At 35.2% G+C, this 21,806-nt stretch overlaps 1 protein-coding gene across 2 annotated transcripts in view; it reads left to right on the top strand.

Annotated features, from left to right (window-relative positions):
• The first annotated feature begins 6,824 nt into the window (after nt 1–6,824).
• The window catches only part of LOC121727880, a 94,747-nt gene continuing 79,765 nt past the window's right edge, over nt 6,825–21,806 (top strand). For both annotated transcript variants that reach the window (XM_042115925.1, XM_042115924.1), the window contains exon 1: nt 6,825–6,956. The gene's annotated coding sequence lies outside the window, so the exon portion shown is untranslated. The remainder of the gene's footprint in view (nt 6,957–21,806) is intronic.

The raw sequence follows: 21,806 nt of genomic DNA, 5'->3' as shown, positions 1-21,806 counted from the left end.
CCTATTGTTTCTTCTTTATGGTTGTAAAAAGAGTTTTCATTTTTCTATTTTTACTAGGTACTCTCTCTAGGTAACAGCCACTTAGTACTTTAGTAGTACAGAGTACTATTTTAGTAGTTCTATTTCTGTGATCACTGCAACAACAACCTATTGCAAATTGTACACTAATAATAATTAGAGCATTTTAAAAGCAGAAAAACAAAATAACAAGCGTTCACAATTTCTTTTTAAATATTTGCAACATTGTAATGAGACTGGCTTAAATAATTATTATGAACAAACATAATAACCGTTGTTGCGCTACTAATTTACAGTGTAATTGTAAAAATACTTTTCAGAAAATCACTTCTGTACGTTTGAAATCACATGCTTATCTTTTTACTTTTAGTTTCAATAGGCTAGCCAGTATATTGCCGAAGGTGTCATAAAGTTTGTGGCACACATAAACCTTGATTTAGCTTTTATTGAGTGATATAGGAAAATCTGATGAATTTTGAAACCAAAATAACAATATCTAATTCCGACTGCAAGTTGGTAATCGCGGCCTATCACGAACCAGATAAACCGTGATTTCCCAGCAATGAGCAGGCTGATGATGATGAACTATAGCTAAGAACACTCTCGATCATGTCAGCTTTCAAACAATAAAAACTAGATCAAAATCGGTCCACCCGTTTAGATGCTACAATGCCACAGACAGACACACACACAGACAGACAGACAGACACGTCAAACTTATAACACCCCTCTTTTTGGTCGGGGGTGAAAAAAAAAGTATTATGTAGTAGGTACTAGATTACGCCCGCCACCCGTTGCACCAAAATTCGTTTATGGCGCGAAAACCGTACATTTTACGTGATAAAAAGGATCATTTATGTCCTTTCTCGGGATGCAAAGTATCTCTATACCAAATTTCAGGAGCTGGTTCAGCGGTTTGTGCGTGAAGAGGTAAGTAGACAGACACACTTTCACATTGACAACATTATATGAATATAAGAGAATGTGATGATTGCTTAATGTTGAAACTTGAAAGTTGAATCCAAAAGGAGTTCGAAAAAATAGTTTTGTTTTTATGTTATGTATACTATCAGTGAAATTGATTCATAGGCAGATGGCGCACCTACGTAAATTGGACGCATTTTTTCAAGTCCTATTATCACACAAGTCACATTATCACGCATTGACATAATTCGACCAAATGACGTTGGTCTGTCAATTGCCTATGAGTCAATTTCTTTGATGGTACTTAGGGCATTTTCACGTAAGTAAACAACTATCCGAAACGTTGTTTTTTGTTGTTTATTTTAAAGCAAACAGGAAAAAAGGACTATAATGTTTTAGATAACCTTTAGATCAGTGGGCACTAAGGAGCTATCTGTTAGTCATTAGTCGGAAATTTTATCAAACCACGAACCGCCCACTAGGCTTACCAGTTTGGACTTTGGAGGTCAAAACAAATTATTCCTTATCAGGTAATGTACTGAACCATAATGCGTCTAATTGAACATTAAACTGTACTGATAGAATACGGAGGCTGTATTTGAAAAGTCTAAACCAAGTAGGTGGTCACATACACAAATTTCAATGGACATGGATATACACTTGTTTTATCTAACCCAAGAATAACTTTACTAACACACCACGTGTTGGTCAATTTTTTTTTTAATTTATTGAGAAGTTTTAATTTTAAAAAATAATATTTTGCTTGGTGTGCCACAATCCCGCCGACTAAGAGCAATGGAACATTGTAAAGAACTTGCAAATGGGTTCTTAGATTCGTTTACTTTCTAAACGCCTCGTGTATACGTGGAACTGAGATGGGGAAGATAGGATTTACATATGCCCACGCAAGCCCAGCAGTGGGATTGAGTAAATACTGCTCAAATCTTGCCGCATAAAGCGTCAAATGAAGAAAGAAAGATATAAAAGTTCAATTAATAAAGAAAACTTAACAAAAATCGGCCAAGTGCGAGTTAGACTCGCGCACGAAGGGTTCCGTACCACAATAGAGCAAAAATATTCCAAAGGCCCGATACCCTACCCTTTTCCCTTTCCTACCCTCCCATATTTCCTTCCCTACCCTCCCCTATTCCCTTCCCTACCCTACACCCTATTCCCTCTTAAAAGGCCGGCAACGCAGCTCGTGTCCATGGGCGACGGAAGTTGCTTTTCATCCCGTTTGCTCGTTTGCCCCCTTATTTCATAAAAAAAATAGGCTGAAAATTGTGGTTTTTGTATGGGAGCTCCCCTCACTATTGAATTTATTTAAATTTTATTATTATTGATTAAAGTACAAATACTGAAGGAGTATAAAGGAAATACTGAGTATTTCGTGAATATTTCAAGTCACTATGTGTTGCCATTATTGATATCGAGCAAAAAATAGCACAAAAATCACGTTGGTTGTATGAGAGCCCCCCTTAAATATTTAATTTATTTTGTTTTTAGTATTTGTTGTTATAGCGGCAACAGATATACATACACAATCTGTGAAAATTTCAGAAGTCTAGCTATAGTGTTTCTTGAGTTACAGCATGGATACACACAGACAGACAGACAGACGGACAGACAGACGGACATCGAAGTCTCAGTAATCCCGTTTTTACCCTTTGGGTACGGAACCCTAAAAAGTTGGGATGTTTACTAAAAATCAACAACGCCTGAAGCCAAGTTTTTGTAAGAAAATCTTTATAATAATTTATACTATACGTTGGTTTTTTATTTATTTAAAAATATTAAAATATTATAGATGATAATATAATAAAATATGAGTACTTACTTATTACAATAATTTACAATATTCTTATTGGTTAGTACAAAATTTTAAGGACCCGTTAAGCATCTGTAAAGCCAGAAAATAATGAATGAAACCATATGCCATGGGTTCAAAAACCTTTCTCTAAAAGTGTAAATTTATTCAAATTAAAAAAGAGCCCTCACGTTATCCTCTCGAAACCTGAAACAGATGTATCAAGTGTACCCTACCCATGGTGTAAAAGAGAGACAGACAGAGTTCTCTACTTTCTTCTCACAAGTTTGTTTAACAATGGATGGAGAGGAATGATGTACACGCGTCGTTGAAAAAATGTTTTATGGCAATTGTTGAATAAAGTTACAGTTAGCAAATTCACCTGTCAGATATTAAGTACTGTTAATTATCATAATGAACGGCTAGATCCTAAAAATTGAATGGAGTGACTCTGTTATCGAAAAAGCAAGATGTCAAGAATCCTAAAACACCAATTATAAAAGCACATACACCTGCTTATTTGTCTATGAAATGAACCAGGAAACGAAAAAGTATGATCGGTGAAATGATGACGAAAGTAAAATAAGTTTTGATACCTTACCAGAATATTGTGTTTCAAAAACAGTAAATTTTTAGTTTCGTCTTTTTACTGTGCCAAAAATTTCGCAGAAGGTATCTTGTTTCGTAGAAGTACCACAGACGTAACTCGCACTCCCAGAATTAAACCGTCAAGTCTGATGTAAATGGGCTTGCCTGAAGTTATACCTGTAATTATAGCAGTCGGGTAAAAATTCTTATCTGGCATATTAAAGCTGCAGAGGAATCCGATACCTGTATCAGATCAGAAGATGGTCTGTGATGGTCGCCAAAGTCGATACCAATATATAAATACGAAAGTGTGTCCGTCTGTCAATCTATATGTGTACTAGCTGTCCCGGTGAACTTCGTGTCACTTTAAAACCTTCTCTGGACTTCTACGAATATTTTAAGACTAAAATTAGCCCAATCAGTTCAGCTGTTTTCGACTTTTAGCGTTACCACAATTGAAAATCCATTTTTATATATATATAATGTCTGTACAGACAGACAGACAGACAGCTGGACTGATTTAATGGGTATGAAGATACTTTGAGGCCCGGGAAAGGACATAGGATTTCCGCGCGATTAACGAATTTTGGCGCAACGGAGTTGCGGGCGTTACCTAGCTTGTAGGTAAACCAAATAAGTGCTATTATAGCAGAAAAAGATCAAAGTCTGACTGTATAGTTCTTTTAGGTGGCACAAAGTATTGTTTTATGTCGTCTTACTGACTTTACCACGCTGCTTCATCAGTCATCACACACGCCACATATTTCGCAACAGTTACGTTTTTACACCATTTTTACACCCAATGTAAGGAGACCAAATTCTTGTTAAAGCAAATATTGTGCCTATAATGGAACCTGGCTCGTGAAATATTGGTCGATAACAGACGTAATGATACTTATGTCACGCAAAATCGCGGCAACACGTCACAAGTCCGTGACCAACCTTGACATCCCTCAAGAACCGCAAAGGAATTGCATCACGCCAATAACGTGATGCTCCCCGTCAATTCTACGATCTATTCTTGTTCACGCAATTATAATGATTTCCAATCGGAAATCATTATAATTTTCAAGTTATAACAATAGTTTTACCGTTGGTCTAACACAAATTTCTAATTCTGTCTCTTGTGAGCCAGATCACAACGTCAATCCCTATCAATCCTGATAATTTCAATGTAAGTCTGCGTTTCCACCAGAGATGTGTTGCGAGGAATGTGTTTTTGAGAACCAATAGAATCGCTTCATTGACATGATTTTGCCATGACTTCGCTCAGCGCGGCGATGCTATTGGATCTTAAAAACACATTCCTCGCAACACATCTCTGGTGGAACCACAGCCTAAGGGCCCTGCAAAACTATTTGGTGACTAATAAAAAAAATCTTCTGTATTGTACTGAAACTTTTTAAAAGAAATAACTTCTTCCTAACATGTTACACAATTACTAGCCCACACAGAGCACAAAACCCATTTACTCTATCGTAATCTAACAATACTCGTTATTCTGATTCAACTTGTGCACCAAGTATACAGTCTCCAGTATCTGGTTTTAAGTAATTTATCTTGTTTATATTATTTATGCATCATGGGCGCCTTATCGGATGCGGTTAGCGGATGCATATACGTCCGGTACTGCTAGAGAACTTGAATTTCAATTGTCACTGTCTATAATTTTATACGATTAGAATGACTAATATCCAAAGATTTAATAATATTCAAGTAAAGTATATTTTCATCAATACGTTAAGTGCATTATTAAGGTGACATCACAATGAATGCTTAGTTTTTCTTTGAATAACTTTTACTTTTTTTTACTTTTTATGGTTTCGTACCCAAAGGGTAAAAACGGGACCCTATTACTAAGACTTCGTTGTCTGTCCGTCTGTCTGTCTCCAGGCTGTATCTCAAGAATCGCTATAGCTAGACTTCTGAAATTTTCACAGATTGTGTATATCTGTTGCCGCTATAACAACAAATACTGAAAATAAAATAAAATTACTATTTAAGGGGGGCTCCCATACAACAAACGTGATTTTTCGGCCTTTTTCGCTCTATATCAATAATGACAAGAGGTAGGCACTTGAATTTTTCACACATTCTTTTGTTATATGTGTACTTTAATATTTAACAATATTAAATAAAATAAAAATTTAAGAGGGGCTCCCACACAAAAAACACAATTTTTTGACTATTTTTGCTCTGTATTGGTGCCCTTCGTGCGCGAGTCCGACTCGCACTTGGCCGATTTTTATTTAAACATTTTAACAATCGGCCCAAATACCGTGTTTGTTGTCTTGTAACTTGGAAACCTTTATTAAAAAAACTTAAAGATGATCAATAATTTAATTATCTGGTCGTAAATCATTTGAGCGTTCCAGAGACCATGTTGGAGGTTAGGATTTATAACGACGCTTTTTATTAATTAAATTATGATTGCTGTTTGGACGCTCTGTTGGTTTTAAAATTCTTTACTTTGCCCTTTTTCTCTTTTTCCTACCTTATTTCTTATCTACATGAGATGGTAGAGTTTGAGCTTCTGTGTAATAATATTATTACTGTTTAATTCACTTTTTTTTGTTCTAGAGAAAAGTCTTCATCTTCTTTATAACTTGTAATAATTTCAATAAATGTGACATCAGGTTCTCGTTAAGGTAAGTAGGTAGTATAATTTTTGTTTAATTTTTAACTCTACATTTTACAATTCTACATATTTTATAGTCATAGTTCGTAGAATACGGGACTTACCACAATTTATAATTATAGTATGTAAAGGGAAGGAAAACACATATTTTAAAGTAGTTGATCATTCGAATGAAAATTGAAAGCTTTAAAATTATTATTTATCTTTTTTAATTTACCTCTTAATTACTATTGTCGTTATTTTATATAAAATGCATTATGCTAACAATAATAATAATAATAAAAACCGGCCATCGTCACCGGTTTCGGTGACGATGGCCGGTTTTTATTGAAAAAAAAAAGCTAACAATATCATAATTTAAAGTGAACCGTAAACCATAACATTACTATTCCAAAAAAAAATTGTCGTAGGAACAATTAATTATCTCAATTGATATCATTACTTTGTTTTTCTCTATTTAATTTTTATTCTCTATTTGCAATATCTACCTCCACTATAGCATAGTTAGTAAAAATGAAACGTTCAGCGGGGCTAAAATGGTCACATTTAGCAATTCCTCTCAATCAATTCAGCAAATGAATTATCAAAACTGTCAAACTGACAAATGTCAAATCAGTACAAAAATACAGAAATGAATTGCAAGCAGAGTTGCATTTTGCGGTTTTATAAAAATGAATCATATTATGATTCATATCATGATTCTTCAAAGCGACCATTTTAGCCCCGCTGAAGTGTGAATAGTTGAAACCACTTTTGCCTAAACCGGTCTGGCTTACCAACTTCACTCTGTCGCATTTCATTAGACGAAGGTCAATCCCGACCCGCGGCTCAGTCAGATGCTCGGCGGCGGCGAAGCGAGCGCGTGTCGCTACAAAGTTTCATCCACAAACTTGTGTTTGTTTGAATGTGTTTCGTGATTTTGTTCACACACTTTATGTGCTTGTGTTTGAGTTATGTGTGTATAAACTCTTTGGTTATCCGGTAAGTGTAACACTTTAATTTTATTACTTGACTTGTGTTTTTTAATTTTATTAGTTGTAAATATTTAGCAAATTGGATGCTATAAATAATTTCTTGTAATTAATGTAGTAAATCAGATTGCATAATTCATAAACTATAGGTTTAAAGAAAAGGATCGCGGTTTAGTCCACGGATTCATTTTAAAATAGACAAAGCCTTGCGTTTTTATTCTGCCTATCTGGTTACAGCCAGTCTCGGATGCCTGAACTTAAAAAGTTGTTTTTTCTTTACCCCGGCTGTGTGCTTGTGACGGTATTTTTCATTTCAAGGTTCTATTTATAATTTATCATGGCTTTTCACTTTCCATCCTTCTATTTTTATCTTCATTTTACATTTTGTAACATAAACATTATTAAATTTTTAAATGTTTTAACAACTATGATCGTCATCACAAACCACTAATTATAATATTAAAATTTGGGTATCTTCTGTATTGTACTAGGGAAGAGTATTGAAGATCCAAAAATAGAGCACTGAAGATCTACCAAAGGTTGCTAAGACTTTCTACAATTTAAATTCAGTTAGAAAAAACAATTAAACTCTTTTCAGAAACGTTTTACATACGAGAAATACGATCCTAAAATCTAATACTACTAAATAAGAACGTTAGCAGTACCTACATTATATTATTTGATACTACCCAGAATCAAAGTGTCTAATAGCCCTACAACTCACGTAGACTTAACTAGACGATTGACCAGATTCGTATACTGTATAATAATATTATGATGATAAGCCTAAAAGAGAGATCTACGCACAAGTAAGCTTGGTCAGGTCGAAGCCTAACGTAATCTTAAGAGTCCGGGTGCCATCGCAGTTCTCATACAAACGTACTACCAAGATAATTTCCCATACGAGAATATTTACCATATTTGAGTTATTATTCAGCTTAAAATAGTAATTACCTAGGTTCCTGTACAAAGATTCACGGCACTGCAAAATATTTTCGTATGGAAAATGATGTTGGTATTATGATTGTATGAGAATTGCGATGGCACCCGGACTCTTAAGATGAAAATGGCACCAAGGTATATGGCACATACATCATCAACACTCCACAGTAAATATTATTTACCCTTTAAAGTTAAAAAGTATAATTTGCTGAATTCTGACATCTTGTGAAAAATCATCAAACATCTCCTATATGGTACCAGCCCGTTACTTTTAGCAGCTGTCTTGGATCAAATTCATCCTCAAAATACATCTGGTCTTAATTAACCTACTTTGTTTCAAACTTGTTTTGAGCTACCTCTCAAAATTGCTACTAAAAGAGTCCAACTAACAAGAGCAACTGCTTTATCTGGTTCATCCAGTGCCAATGTGGTTACTGACTATGTACACTGGCAACATAATACTCCCAAGGATACTAGCAACCCCAAAGTGCCAATGGACTATAGAAGAACTAAAAAAAGTTTTTTCTTTTACGAACTTCGAGTTTTATGTACATTTATGTACCCGTCTACGAATAATAATAATGGTACTTTCCCACTAGGTTGATACACGGTGTCGAAGGCTCTGAAAAATTCTATACTTACTTACTAAAAAAATAGGATACTAGCAACCCCAAAGTGCCAATGGACTATAGAAGAACTAAAAAAAGTTCGACTTCGACGACCTCTGTGGCTCAGTGGTGAGCGCGTTGGTAGCTCAAGCCGGGGGTCGCGGATTCGAATCCCGCCGACGGAGCAAAAAGTGTTTAATGTTCCCGGGTCAGGATGTGTATTAAATATGTGTATGACATAATAAAAATCTTAAATATATGTATAGTATAAAAGTATTAAATATATTTCCGTTGTCTGGTACCTGTAACACAAGTCCTTTAGGTATTTGGCACGGGGCCAGACTGACGTGGTGTGAAGGGTCCATAGATATTATTATTATTATTATAAAGTTTTTTCTTTGACGAAATGCGAGAATACTTCTTCGCGCCAGCTTTTATGTACCCGTCTACGAATAATAATACTTTCCCACTAGGTTGAACGTGTCGACTCTGACAAATTCTATGTTTATTTACTAAAAAAAATGTAATGTCATGAATTTATGATTCATATTCCGCTTTATTTCACTATTATTAATTATATTGATGAATCACAATTTTCAGATTATTAATATTTATAATATATCTACGTTAGTAGCTTAATATTCTTATTATATTACATCCTAGACAGATATAAGTTATTTGTTGTTACCAAGACAAGAAATGTAATTAAATTTTCTGACGTCATCTCCACAAAAACAAGAATAATATTATAACCACATTAAATAAATACAATACCTATGCATTTAATAGGAGAATAAATCACATTTATTTTATTTTTGGGTTAAAAGATATCATTTTCAAGATATAATTATTATTCTGCTGCGGTAGCAACAAATTTTTGTAATATTAAAATTACGACGTTTTAACCAATATTTCATAAGTAAACTTCGTAATGTATACGAAGTTTTCTAAGTGCGTTGGTATATAATATACTAGCGACCCGCCCCGGCTTCGCACGGGTATAAAATAAATTATGGCCTAAGTCACTGAAAAAATGCTTAAAATCGATTCAGTAGTTTGATTTTAAATAATTTATGTTCATTACTACCCGTGGCCCGCATTGGTCTGTACTGCCGCAAAAGCTACTTACGTCCCGCAATTTTTAAATCTGTAATATCTTCGAAAATATTCATTTAAAATTAAAATCGTTATAATTATGCTGTAAAGCGCCATTATCAATAATGTATTTAAAGTATTTAATTGAATAAGCATTATTGCCGTATTGGTTAAAATCGCTTCGAAAATTAGCCATTATTTGAAGTTAAAAGTAAATGACAAAAAATATGTTATTGTGGGATATATCCATAAGAGATATACTTATACGTGGGAGAGCCATGCTTCGGCACGAATGGGCCGGCTCGACCGGAGAAATACCACATTCTCACAGAAAACCGGCGTGAAACAGCGCTTACGCTGTGTTTCGCCGAGTGAGTTTACCGGAGGCCTAATCCCCCACCCTATTCCCTTCCCTACCCTCCCCTATTCCCTTCCCTTCCCTTCCCATCCCTGCCCTCCCCTATTACCCTATTCCCTCTTAAAAGGGCCGGTAACGCACCTGCAGCTCTTCTGATGCTGCGAGTGTCCATGGGCGACGGAAGTTGCTTTCCATCAGGTGACCCGTTTGCTCGTTTGCCCCCTTATTTCATAAAAAAAATACCATCGCGGAGTTTTCCGTAGACCTTTTTAAATGTGTACAATGCGCACCCCTGCATTGGTACTTGTACTATTATTTATTCTGTGACATTGGTAGCGCCCACTTCGAAACGGGCGTAAATCGCAATATTTTAATTTCGCCATAACTTCTAAACCAAACGTACAATTTTAATCATTCAAAAAACAAATATAATCTACATAAACTGTACTTAGTGATGAAATTATTTATTTTGATAAGGATTATCAGCATGAGTAAAATAAATGCGTTTAAATGTAGTCCAAAAAAAATCAAGATTTTTAAATAAAAAAATGGTTTTTGTGCCTCACTTGACATAGATAGGTATATTGTGTCGCGGACATTTTTGTATATATTTATAACATCTACATTTACTTAGAACATTGTATAGTTCTATCTTTTATAGTTTAGGCAGCGTATGCAAAATAAGTAAATTTTCTGGTTGTTTCCGAAAAACTGAAATATCTTAAGGAACCCTATATTCTCCAAAATAAAAAGTAGCCTATGTTACTCGTAAATAATGTAGCTTTCGAATAATGAAAGAATTTTTAAAATCGGTCCAGTAGTTTTTGAGCCTATTCATTACAATTAAACAAACAAACAAACAAACAAAGTTTACCTCTTTATTATATTAGTATAGAAGTATAGATTACCGTTAGAATGCAGAATACGTTAACGTGCACATTACCTAGGTAATCTGCAGATTGCCTGATACCATCGGTTAAAATGTGAAATTTTTAAATAAAAAAGTTTTATTTCCACTTTACCTAGTTAGTTTACATTCTCTTCCTTCGTAAAAGTCCTAAAAACTTTGACCTACACTTGTCAACCTAAGACTGTTGTAGTTTTGATTGGTTTTTTTCTAGTTGATAAGATATGTTATATTTTATTAATTGAGTAACATTTTACTTAAAATTAATAATTTGTTCCTTTGTTTATGTCCAAAAAATATAATAAATAATTTTCTACAACTAAATAATATGTTTAAGACAAACAAGAACCTGTTTTATGCAATTTAATGAGAATAGAATAAACTGTTTGCACTTTAACTGACTCACCCAGATAATCTGCAGTCTAACTAGTTTACGCACATAAACGGTAACATATTATAATATATACGACAGCTGAAATGTATCACGTCAGGGTCACCAATTTTACGATGTGCGTGGCGGCTGCAAAGGAAGATCTTCCGACCGAGCGAGGTTTTATACTCGGTCAGGCCGAAGCCCACTGACGTGTTAAGTTACCATTGTAACAGGAGTTTGTGTGGTCTTCAGGATTACTCCTGTACATACAATCACAAAGCCATTTTAGCCGTACTGAAATACTACAAAGGGGTTACTAAAGAAACATGCAAAAAATCTATTAAATGCGTGCCGGTTTAAGTGACGACCTGTCACTAAACAGTTTAACATTTATTTCGGTTTTAATTCCGAAAGGATTTTATTTTCTCTCAAAGTTTTTATTCGTGTTTATAAATTCTGAGTTTATGATTTTAACTCATAAACCTGCTAGAGATTCAACTGGCTTACTACTTTTTTCGCTTACGAATGTTGTTCTATAACCCGCTGTCCTCGGCGCAGCCAGAAAAAAGTTGTATCCTCTTAATAAACTTAAAATACATTTTATAATCGTATCATCCAAACAAGAAAAAGTTGACACAATATTAATAAAGTTATTGAAGAAATAACTCAACTATTTAAACCACCTCACTATTTGATTTAGATTGTTACATATTATATCACTCTCACAGTGAAATGATGATAAAAAATAAAATAAAATATCTTTTTATTCCAAACTAGCTGTCCCGGTGAACTTCGTGTCACTTTGAAACCTTCCTTGGACTTCTACGAATATTTTAAGACCAAAATCAGCCGAATCCGTTCAGCCGTTTTCGAGTTTTAGCGCGACTAACACATTTGAAAATCCATTTTATATATAAGATGGGTATCATGATACACTTTTTGAAAGTCGAACGAAGAAACTACGTTGCCTACCACCGGTTCGGGAACTACCCCGCCGAGAAGAACCGGCGTAAGAAACTCGAACGGAACCCTATAATGATGATACAAGACGAATCAAAATATTATGATGATGCCTCCCTAGTTACATACGAATATGACTATCCTTCTAACGTAGGCGCATAGAAATGTATGGTTATTTTACAGTTTTGAATATTTGCAATAAGAATATTATGTAATCAATAATCATAATTCATAACATCACAATCACTGATTACTAAGTCTATACTCACTGAAACTATTTTCGATTACTTCACTTACAAGCTTACATTGTATTTTGTAACTTACAGTTATAGTTTCTACTAAATCTATTAGATAACTAAATTGCACTAGAAGAACAGCACTTAGTGCCATTTGGTGTAGTATCAAAAAATTTAGTGCCTTAGATACAGTCCTGAGGTACTCCAGTACACTTACGGAGTCTTACAAAGCAACAATGTTGCACAAGATTTACATAGCAATGTGAGCGAAAATATCACTAATACTGCTAATACATAGGATAATGCATTTAAAACTGTATAATTATTCTAACGATACAACAATTTCTCAAGAACAATATATCACAAGATTGAGAAAACTTAGCTAGACTTTTGCTGGCCCCATATCCAACATACAAATACACTTTCATGAAATTCTAAGACACTTGCACTATTTTAATTTATATACAAGCCAATCTCGTTTAAAGTATAGAATAAATCATAAATATAAAAATAATAACACGAAAATAACAATAATGTTTGCGCCAATAAAACATAACCTTACCCTACTAATAGATACTCAGAATCCGCTAGTAGTAGATAATACAATCTATGTCACAGATACTATATCTAATATCAGCGACTTTCACCCAAAATCCTTATAAGGCACCCGATAAACAAGTCCTTGAAATAAAATAGTCAATAGTCGTAAATAATTTCTAATACCATTGGCGACCTACTTGGAACATTGTTTTATGAGTCCTTCTGTAATATATTCAATAGGGAACTGTTCGTTTATGATATTTTGTGAAGAAATACTTCACATGATCTTATATAGACGTATAGAATTACCTTATAGATGTACGCAAAACGAACTAAAGACGACATTATTTTATTGCATCAGTTATTTTTACTTTTTTGTATGGGAGCCCCCCTTAAATATTTATTTTATGTTATATTTATTATTAAGTATTAAAGTACAAATATAATTTATAATATTGTGAGTATTTAATGCGTCTAGCTTCTACTATTATTGATGACGAGCAAAATAGGCAAAAAAAATCACGTTTGTTGTATGAGAGCCCCCTTAAATATTTTATTTTGTTTTTAGTATTTGTTGTTATAGCGGCAACAGAAATACATAATCTGTGAAAATTTCAGAAGTCTAGCTATAGCGGTTCTTGAGTTACAGTCTGGAGATAGATGGACAGACGGACAGACATCGAAGTCTCAGTAATAGGGTCCCGTTTTTACCTTTTGGGTACAGAACCCTAAAAATGACGTTATTGATAGAATCACCAGTAGAGATCTACTTAGATTCAACTGCCTTATATTAAATTCTATTGCTGACGTACTTTTGTCAAAATAAAGTGGCATATTAATATTATCTTACGACTGTTACGTCATAAAAGTCAATGTCTTATTAATGTAGTGCAAATAGACTCACAAATAGAGATATTTAAACCAGTTACTAAATGTAAACAACTCAATTGAATTTAATTAAGTTACAGGAAGGTAAAGAAGATCTGATTTTTTAGCAAATGCCGTTTATTTTTTAACCTTAAAGGTAAAGGTTGCATAAATGCATATTTATTAATATGATAATAATTACTGAGTCATATTTTTATCCAACTTCCAAAAAGATAAAACCAGTAAAAAACTTTGTAGGTACCTAATAAATATACAATTGTACAGGTACCTAAAACACCAAAATTAGTAACTTAGCTGAGCAGGAACTTAGTCTTGACCTTGAATTGAAGATGAGTCGATATTGGCGCCATACTCATTCGCCAATCCACAATAATAGCGTAGCAAAAAATTGATAAAACTGGCGTTAATAACTTTATATAAGTATATAAAGTTATTTAAGTTAGATGTATTGAGAGACTAACGACAAAAATACAAATAATAAGGACGCTTACAAACTCTTTTATTAAATTGTCAGTTGAAACCCGACACATTCGACCGCGATAACGATAGATTTCCACAAATCTACGATCGAGGGATTAATGGGTGATAGGACTTTTCTGCGCGCCATAGAAATTGAGGGGAATATAATTTCTTCTCCTTTGTCGATCTATCCTTCCTTAACCTTCCGTCTTATGCATTTTACATTAGGTTACATGTCCCTAGGATGCGGTGGCCCCACAATCCACATTTCCCGTGGATCTGTCAGTAGCAGAAAGGAACACAGTCGGGTTTTAGTGGGTACAGCTGCAGCCACTACCAACGCATCAGCCGCAGAGAGCCCCACATACCCCGGTTGTCCTCCCCAGTGCTGTTAAAAAAAGGTTACATGTCCTGACGAGAGTTTAATTTGAGCCATCAAAAATGCACATAACACTGTTAAAGAAGTTTTCACTTCAAAAATTCATAATAGATCAATGAACCATTTTCAAGATTAAAACACACAGGTCGTCACGAATATAGAACATGGCTTATCAGCAAAAATTATCTGCCCTCTTGCGAATGTTATCATACAGGTCAACTAATTCCGTTGTTAATACTGTGTTGATTTTTATAAGCGTTTTCTGATCGCGATAAAAATACACTTTGTATGAAAAATTGGAGAAAGTAAATTGGTAATAAGCCCGGCTCTTTATGAACAAGATCATTTCTGCTTTAGGTGAAGTAAAACCTAGTTAATATTATAGTGTCCTAAGGGAACACTACGTTTTATATGAGGGTCAAAAAGACGTATCTTGTCATCCCAATTGACCATGGTAAATTTCATTTTACTTTATTAGTTTTGCTCTTTACTTTCATAATACTTCTACATCTCCGTAATTGTCATTTTTATAATGTTCCAATGTGATGCGATATACCGATAGTACCTTTAATAAATGGATTTTTCTCAGGAACGATTCCTACAGCTAATTTAATATTCTCCGAGGGATAAGTCTAGATTTTCTCTCCGTCTAGGGCCTGGATCTAACCTGTATGATTGATGAGGTTCATTACACCGCTGTCGAGAGCGGTGACGGCTTCGCTGAGTACGTCGGTAATATTATATCGAACGTTACTCAGGATTATTAATAACTTTGCGACCTCGGTTTCCTTGAGCTTACGTGGTGGACCTTTAGGGCTCTCTTTTGCTAAAACAGTCCTATTGCAAACTATTGCTATATACATAAAAATATTTTGTGTTGTCTAAAAACAATACCTTAGCTCTCACAACACAGGTTATCCTAGTGTGAGAGCTACAGATAATCATTTTAACTGAGTTAGCAATTAGAATTTTTATTGTAATATTTTCTATATGCACTGTATGTTTTGCTTTAGTAATTTATATTTTTTCTTGTTTTAACGGACCAAGAGTCCTTAGCTTCTCCAACTATTGTTACCTTTGCAATTTGAAGGCCGTAAATAAGACTTTCTTCGTAGGGAATGCCCACGCTTCATACGTCCCAATGGTGTATGGGAATATTATTGAGAGTTTAAGTTATCAATTTCAATTCAATTTTATACATTTTCTATAGAGTATGAATTGTCACTATCTTTTTTTTTTTGGGATTCATTTAGACGATCGAGCCAAAGGTCTAAACCCCGGTCCCGTGCTGCTCTTCTCCATCGCCGTATTTGGTCTGGCGGTGGGATCCGTCCTTCTTCGCGTTCCTCCTGGTACAGCCAAAATATTTCAGCCAATGATTCGGCTTCGATATCCCACGGGATGCTGCCGGCAAGGACACACGCAGCATTTTTGGAGATGGTCCGGTATACCCTTATCGCCCTTATTGCCATTGTCCGTTGCAACCCAGTCAGGATCCTCCTGGTCTTGGTTGTCAGTCGCTCGGCCCATATCGGTGCACCGTACATGCACATGGAGCGAATTACTCCCATGTACAGGTGCCGACATCTCAAACTGGGTCCCCCTAGGTTCGGGAGAAGGCCCGGCAATGCGCCGGCGGCCTTGGAGACTTTCACCGTTAAACGGCGGAAGTGCTCTTTAAAAGTCCACCGGCTATCCAGCACCTAGGTATGTCATCGACTGACTGACCTCGATCCTTGTACCGCCTACAATTACGGCAGCTCCCGTCGGTGGCGCGTTTCGTGGGTCATGAAAACTGATCGCCTCGGATCTCTAAGGCAACCTCCAGGCCCAGAGCGCGGATGCGGCGCACCACCTGGGCGACCGCAGCTGTCGCAAGAATAATAGCCTCGCGGTGCGTTTTCCCACGACAAATTACTAGAGTGTCATCAGCATAACACAGCAACACTACTCCTCGTAGGTTGGCGATGCGTAACACCCAGTCGTATCCGATGTTCCACAGATGGGGTCCCAGGGCAGACCCCTGTGGAACACCGCACACAACTGCCATTCTTTTCCATCCTTCTTTTGTTGGAAACTCTATGTACCGCACCGCACTGCAACTTTTCAATCACCTGAAAAGTTGCACTTATAGAACTTATTTTAAAGCATTTGGTTTCTAATGCTTTTTAAAAAGCATTAGTTCATAATATTCATATCACTATCTCCGTGCCAATCTGCTTTTACTATGTGCCTGTTTTGAATAACAAGAGCCTACGCGAAGAGAGTGTAACATACGCATATTGTACAAATTTCGGTCAAGACCGTAAATATAGTGCTTTCACAATAATCGCGGTAATAATTTTCAGGTTATCAGTTGCCACGATTTCCCACTATCTTTGATTAGATAACACAATCGAATATCAATTTTATTCCTTTCTCGGAATTGATGTATTTAAATTATCTTTGATTTGTTTAGTTGAGCATCAGACGTGGGAAGGTTGTGCTTTACAAGACCTCTGTGTGATAGAGCCAAAAGTGTAATGTTAATTACATGCCATAAAAAGAATCTGTCAATATAAAATATTTTTACAAAATTATTCCTTCAATGAGGAACTGAGCCCTGACAGAATTTTATGAAAGCGAAAACTCGTCTTTCGTCATATATATTGCCTAAAATGCCCAACCTTTTCTTTTGTAACGGCCGTGTTGTTGGATTTAATTAGGTACAAATTGAGGTACAGATATATAACTTTATTGTGCTATCGAGCTAAAATTAGTTTGTTGATTTCAATAAAACAAATGAAACCGGTTACAATAATAACTTAACTGCTTTTTATTGTTATGTGCTAAATGCCAATTTGGGTTGAAACAAAAACCCCAATAATTGCCTCTTAAAAGCTTAATTATAAGCACCTCACAAGTCTCACAACATGTGTAATTTGAGCTTTTTTACTCAAACATCTAGTAGGTAGCTCTGGATTTTGCTTTCAGAATTTTTCATGTTCCTTTGTTTGAAATTTAATTTTTGAAGCAAAGAGTTTGGATAGAGGCATAACGTTTTTTATGCAAAGAGGTTAGATAGAGGTAAAACCTTTTTCATGCAAAGAGGTTGGATAGTGTTAAGAACTTCTTTTTCTGTGGGTGTCAAGGATACATATTCGGACGGACTGATTGATGTATCGAAACGTCCTATGATTGATGATTTGGGAGTGATCTCATTCGGCCTTAGCCATTGTTCTGTGATGATTAAATGATTTTTTACCCTCCCATGAAGGAGTTCAAATTTGTTATATCTAATAATAGACGTGTCTAATTTAATATTGGTTCTTTTGTATTGATTTATAGCGTTCATCATCAGCTTTGTGCTTTGTGCGTTAACCGACTTCCAAAATAGGAAGCGGTTCTCTGTTCGGGTGTATATAATATTTTTGTTCGTAATTTAGAATGTACTGTTAAAAAAAATATTTATAGACAGACGGCAAGCTCGATTTGACACAGCACAGCCAAATAACATTGACTTAGCCTGACCAAATAACTTGGTCTAAAACTTATGAATGTGACAGTGTGTGTCCCAGGAAAGGACATTAGGATACTTTTAACCCGCGAAATGCCGCGCGGTGAATGAATTTTGGCTCAACGGAGTTGCGGACGTCATCTAGTATCTTTATTCTTTATATTTATTTTTTTTTAAATAAGGGGGCAAACGAGCAAACGGGTCACCTGATGGAAAGCTACTTCCGCCGCTCATGGACACTCGCAGCATCAGAAGAGCTGCAAGTGCGTTGCCAGCCTTTTAAGAAGGAATAGGGTAATAGAGGAGGGTAGGGAAGGGAAGGGAATAGGGGAGGGTAGGGAAAGGAATAGGGTAGGTGATTGGGCCTCCGGTAAACTCACTCACTCGGCGAAACACAGCGCAAGCGGTTTTACACGCCGGTTTTTTGTGAGAACGTGGTATTTCTCCGGTCGAGCCGGCACATTCGTGCCGAAGCATGGCTCTCCCACATATAAATTATATATTGAATACTTAAGAGTCCGTATACGAAATTTTGTCGAAATTTTGAAGAAAACGACAGAAATAATCTACATAGATAAAATTCTATCCAATTCGAGAAAAAAGAAAAAAAAACAATTTGTGCAAAAAAACACGATTCAAAACAACATAAATCTCACATTATATTACACGCCGCAAGGCTAATGTGAGATTTAGAGTGTTTTTTTTTGGCACAATTTGCTTTTCTTTTTTTTCTTTTTTCTCGAATTGGATAGAATTTTATCTATAGACTATTTCTGTCGTTTTCTTTTTATGAATTACAGCTCCAAGTTCCCGAAATTGACAGCAATTCTTTGCCCATTTTCTCTAAAATTTTGCCGAGTTACATATTTTTTACTCAACTATTTCCTGTTAAATTGGTAAAAAGTAATTCCAACATTGTATAGACGACTTTCTCAACAGTAAATTGTATTTTTTTCATACCGTTAAGACGTCAATACAATCTATAAACAGGTGATATTATAAACCTTTTACAGCAAAAATCACAAAACTGTCGCGGGTTTGAGTTGGATTATTTAAAAATACTTAAAAAAACAAAAATCTTGCTCCAACATTTTTGATTTAGATTATAATTGAAATGATCTTACATGTTGTGCATTAAAAGTTATAGAAATACTGTATTTTAACTGTTAAATCACGTCTGTTAATCAGCGAAATCGGCAACATTTCGTATACGGACTCTTAAATGTACAGGAGTATATGAATGATGAATTTTGTGACTAGTTTTGTGACTTGCACCATAACAATCTCAGCGCTGCATTACATATCTAACACATTTCCAAGACTCACCTCGACAAATATTAGACATGTAACTGTTTCACATTTTGTGTTTAACTAAACTGATTATGTGAGGTACTAAGTATTTTAGTACAAGCTTATGATGAGATAAAGATTAAAATGTTAATCATTAAGCTATTAGTTATATTACAGAAATAATGTCTATTTAACTGTCCCTAGTTCCAATTCATAAAAATACCTGTAAAATTGGTAATATAACGATTGTATTTCAAAATATTATTAGGTACAAAGAAATTTCCAAATCCTAGGTAGTTTTTTCGTAGTGAAGAAGGAATTTAAGCAGTTTTAGGCAAATCAATAGAACGAATACCTAATAGAACGTTTGGCATAATCAATTCCATAATATTGTCTGATGGTAGCCTATTTTATTTAACTTTTTATTGTACACAAGAACTATTTACTATGTACGACCTCTGTGGCTCAGTGGTGAGCGCGTTGGTAGCTCAAGCCGGGGGTCGCGGGTTCGAATCCCGCCGACGGAACAAAAAGTTTTCAATGTTCCCGGGTCTGGATGTGTATTAAATATGTGTATGATATAATAAAAATCTTAAATATATGTATAGAATAAAAGTATTATATACTAGCTGTTGCCCGCAACTTCGTCCGCGTGAATGTAAGTTACTATATCGAGATTTAGAAAATTGAACACCTATCTACGACTATTTTAGTTGGATCTATATTACACACGAAATTGTTAATTTACATCAAAGACCTTGAACCTTAGATACTTATGGTTTTGAAAAATCCTTTCTTTGAAGACCGCTTGGCGTGGACAGGGGATGGGGGCCACAGTAGGTATAGCTACATACAACAAACATGATTTTTTTGGCCTTTTTTGCTCGATATCAATAATGACAACAGGCAGGCAGTTGACATTTTCACAGAATTCTTAATTATATGTGTACTTTAATAATTATTAATAAAATTAGAATAGAATTAATATTTAAGGGGGGCTCCCATACAAAAACACAACTTTTGGCCTATTTTTTCTCTATAACGGTACGGAACCCTTCGTGCGCGAGCCCGATTCGCACTTGGCTGATTTTATTGTAAACATGGTATCAAATTCGGACAATCTATACAACAAAAAATAATTTTGAAAATCTGACCACAAACAGCAAAGTAAACATTAACTCCTCCTTTTTTGAAAGTCGGTTAAAAAAGTATCTAAGATGTTGACCAGGGATGTAAGGTATCATCATGCCAAAAATCGGTCCAGCGGATTCGGAGATTAGCCTGTACAAACAGACATACAGACAAACAGACAAACAGACAGAGAAACAAAAATTTCAAAAACGGTTAAAATATGTTCTACTACTCTTCTTACATGCCCCTGACTCGTTTTTTCAAATTTATTTTCAATGTACAAAAATTTTACCTCTACGATTTTATTATAAGTATAGATACAGATATAGATATTATTTCCGTTGTCTGGTACCTGTAACACAAGTGGTGGTGTGAAGCGTCCATAGATATTATAATTATTATTATGTACTCTTTGAGAACATGAAAGTGGAAAAAAATATTACGTAAAATTTATTGACGTTGTAAAAGCACATTATTACTAATATTGCCGTAACGTGATAGAAATTCTTTTACGTGTCGTATTACGCAGTAACGTAAAGCAGAAAAACTTTCTTTTGTCTTCAAGCCTAGTTAACATTTAAAGACACCACAAAAACCTTTCCAGTTGAGTGAATAGAAACGATGTGATGTGACCTTTTAAGTAACTGACTTTGTTCAAACAACTGTTTAAGGAGTTTTCACCTTTTTAACTTTCTACGTGCACATCTTTAACAAAAAAAATCTTCTTATATGAAAAGCAGTAGAGCCTACTTTTCGTTTATTTGTAAAAAATGTGAATTCCTTGTCCTTATCAATACTTTCAAGTAACTTACTTACTTAATCTGTTCAAACAGAACACCGTAAAGTTTTCGCCTTTTAGGCTGCGTTTCCACCAGAGCTGAGCGGAGCTGTATTGCGAGGAATGTGTTTTTGAGAACCAATAGCATCGCCGCGCTGAGCAATGTCATGGCAAAGTCATGTCAATGAAGCGATTCTATTGGTTTTCAAAAACACATTTCTCGCAACAGTTCCGCTCAGCTCTGGTGGAAAGGCAGCCTCAAACTTATTATATAACAGCCCTTTATAGTAGCCCTTTACAGCCCTTTATTACTGCAATGTTTTCACGAAAGACTGAAAACATTGCAGAGGCTAGAAGCTAGAGCAGGGGTTCCACACTATGCGCCGTGGAAAGGCAAGAGCATCCTCCATCTGAAACCAC

The sequence above is a fragment of the Aricia agestis genome, chromosome 6 (genome assembly GCF_905147365.1).
Source record: "Aricia agestis chromosome 6, ilAriAges1.1, whole genome shotgun sequence".
Lineage (NCBI taxonomy): Eukaryota > Metazoa > Arthropoda > Insecta > Lepidoptera > Lycaenidae > Aricia > Aricia agestis.
The sequence above is the reverse complement of the archived record's forward strand: the minus strand, read 5'-3'. Positions and strand labels throughout refer to the sequence as shown.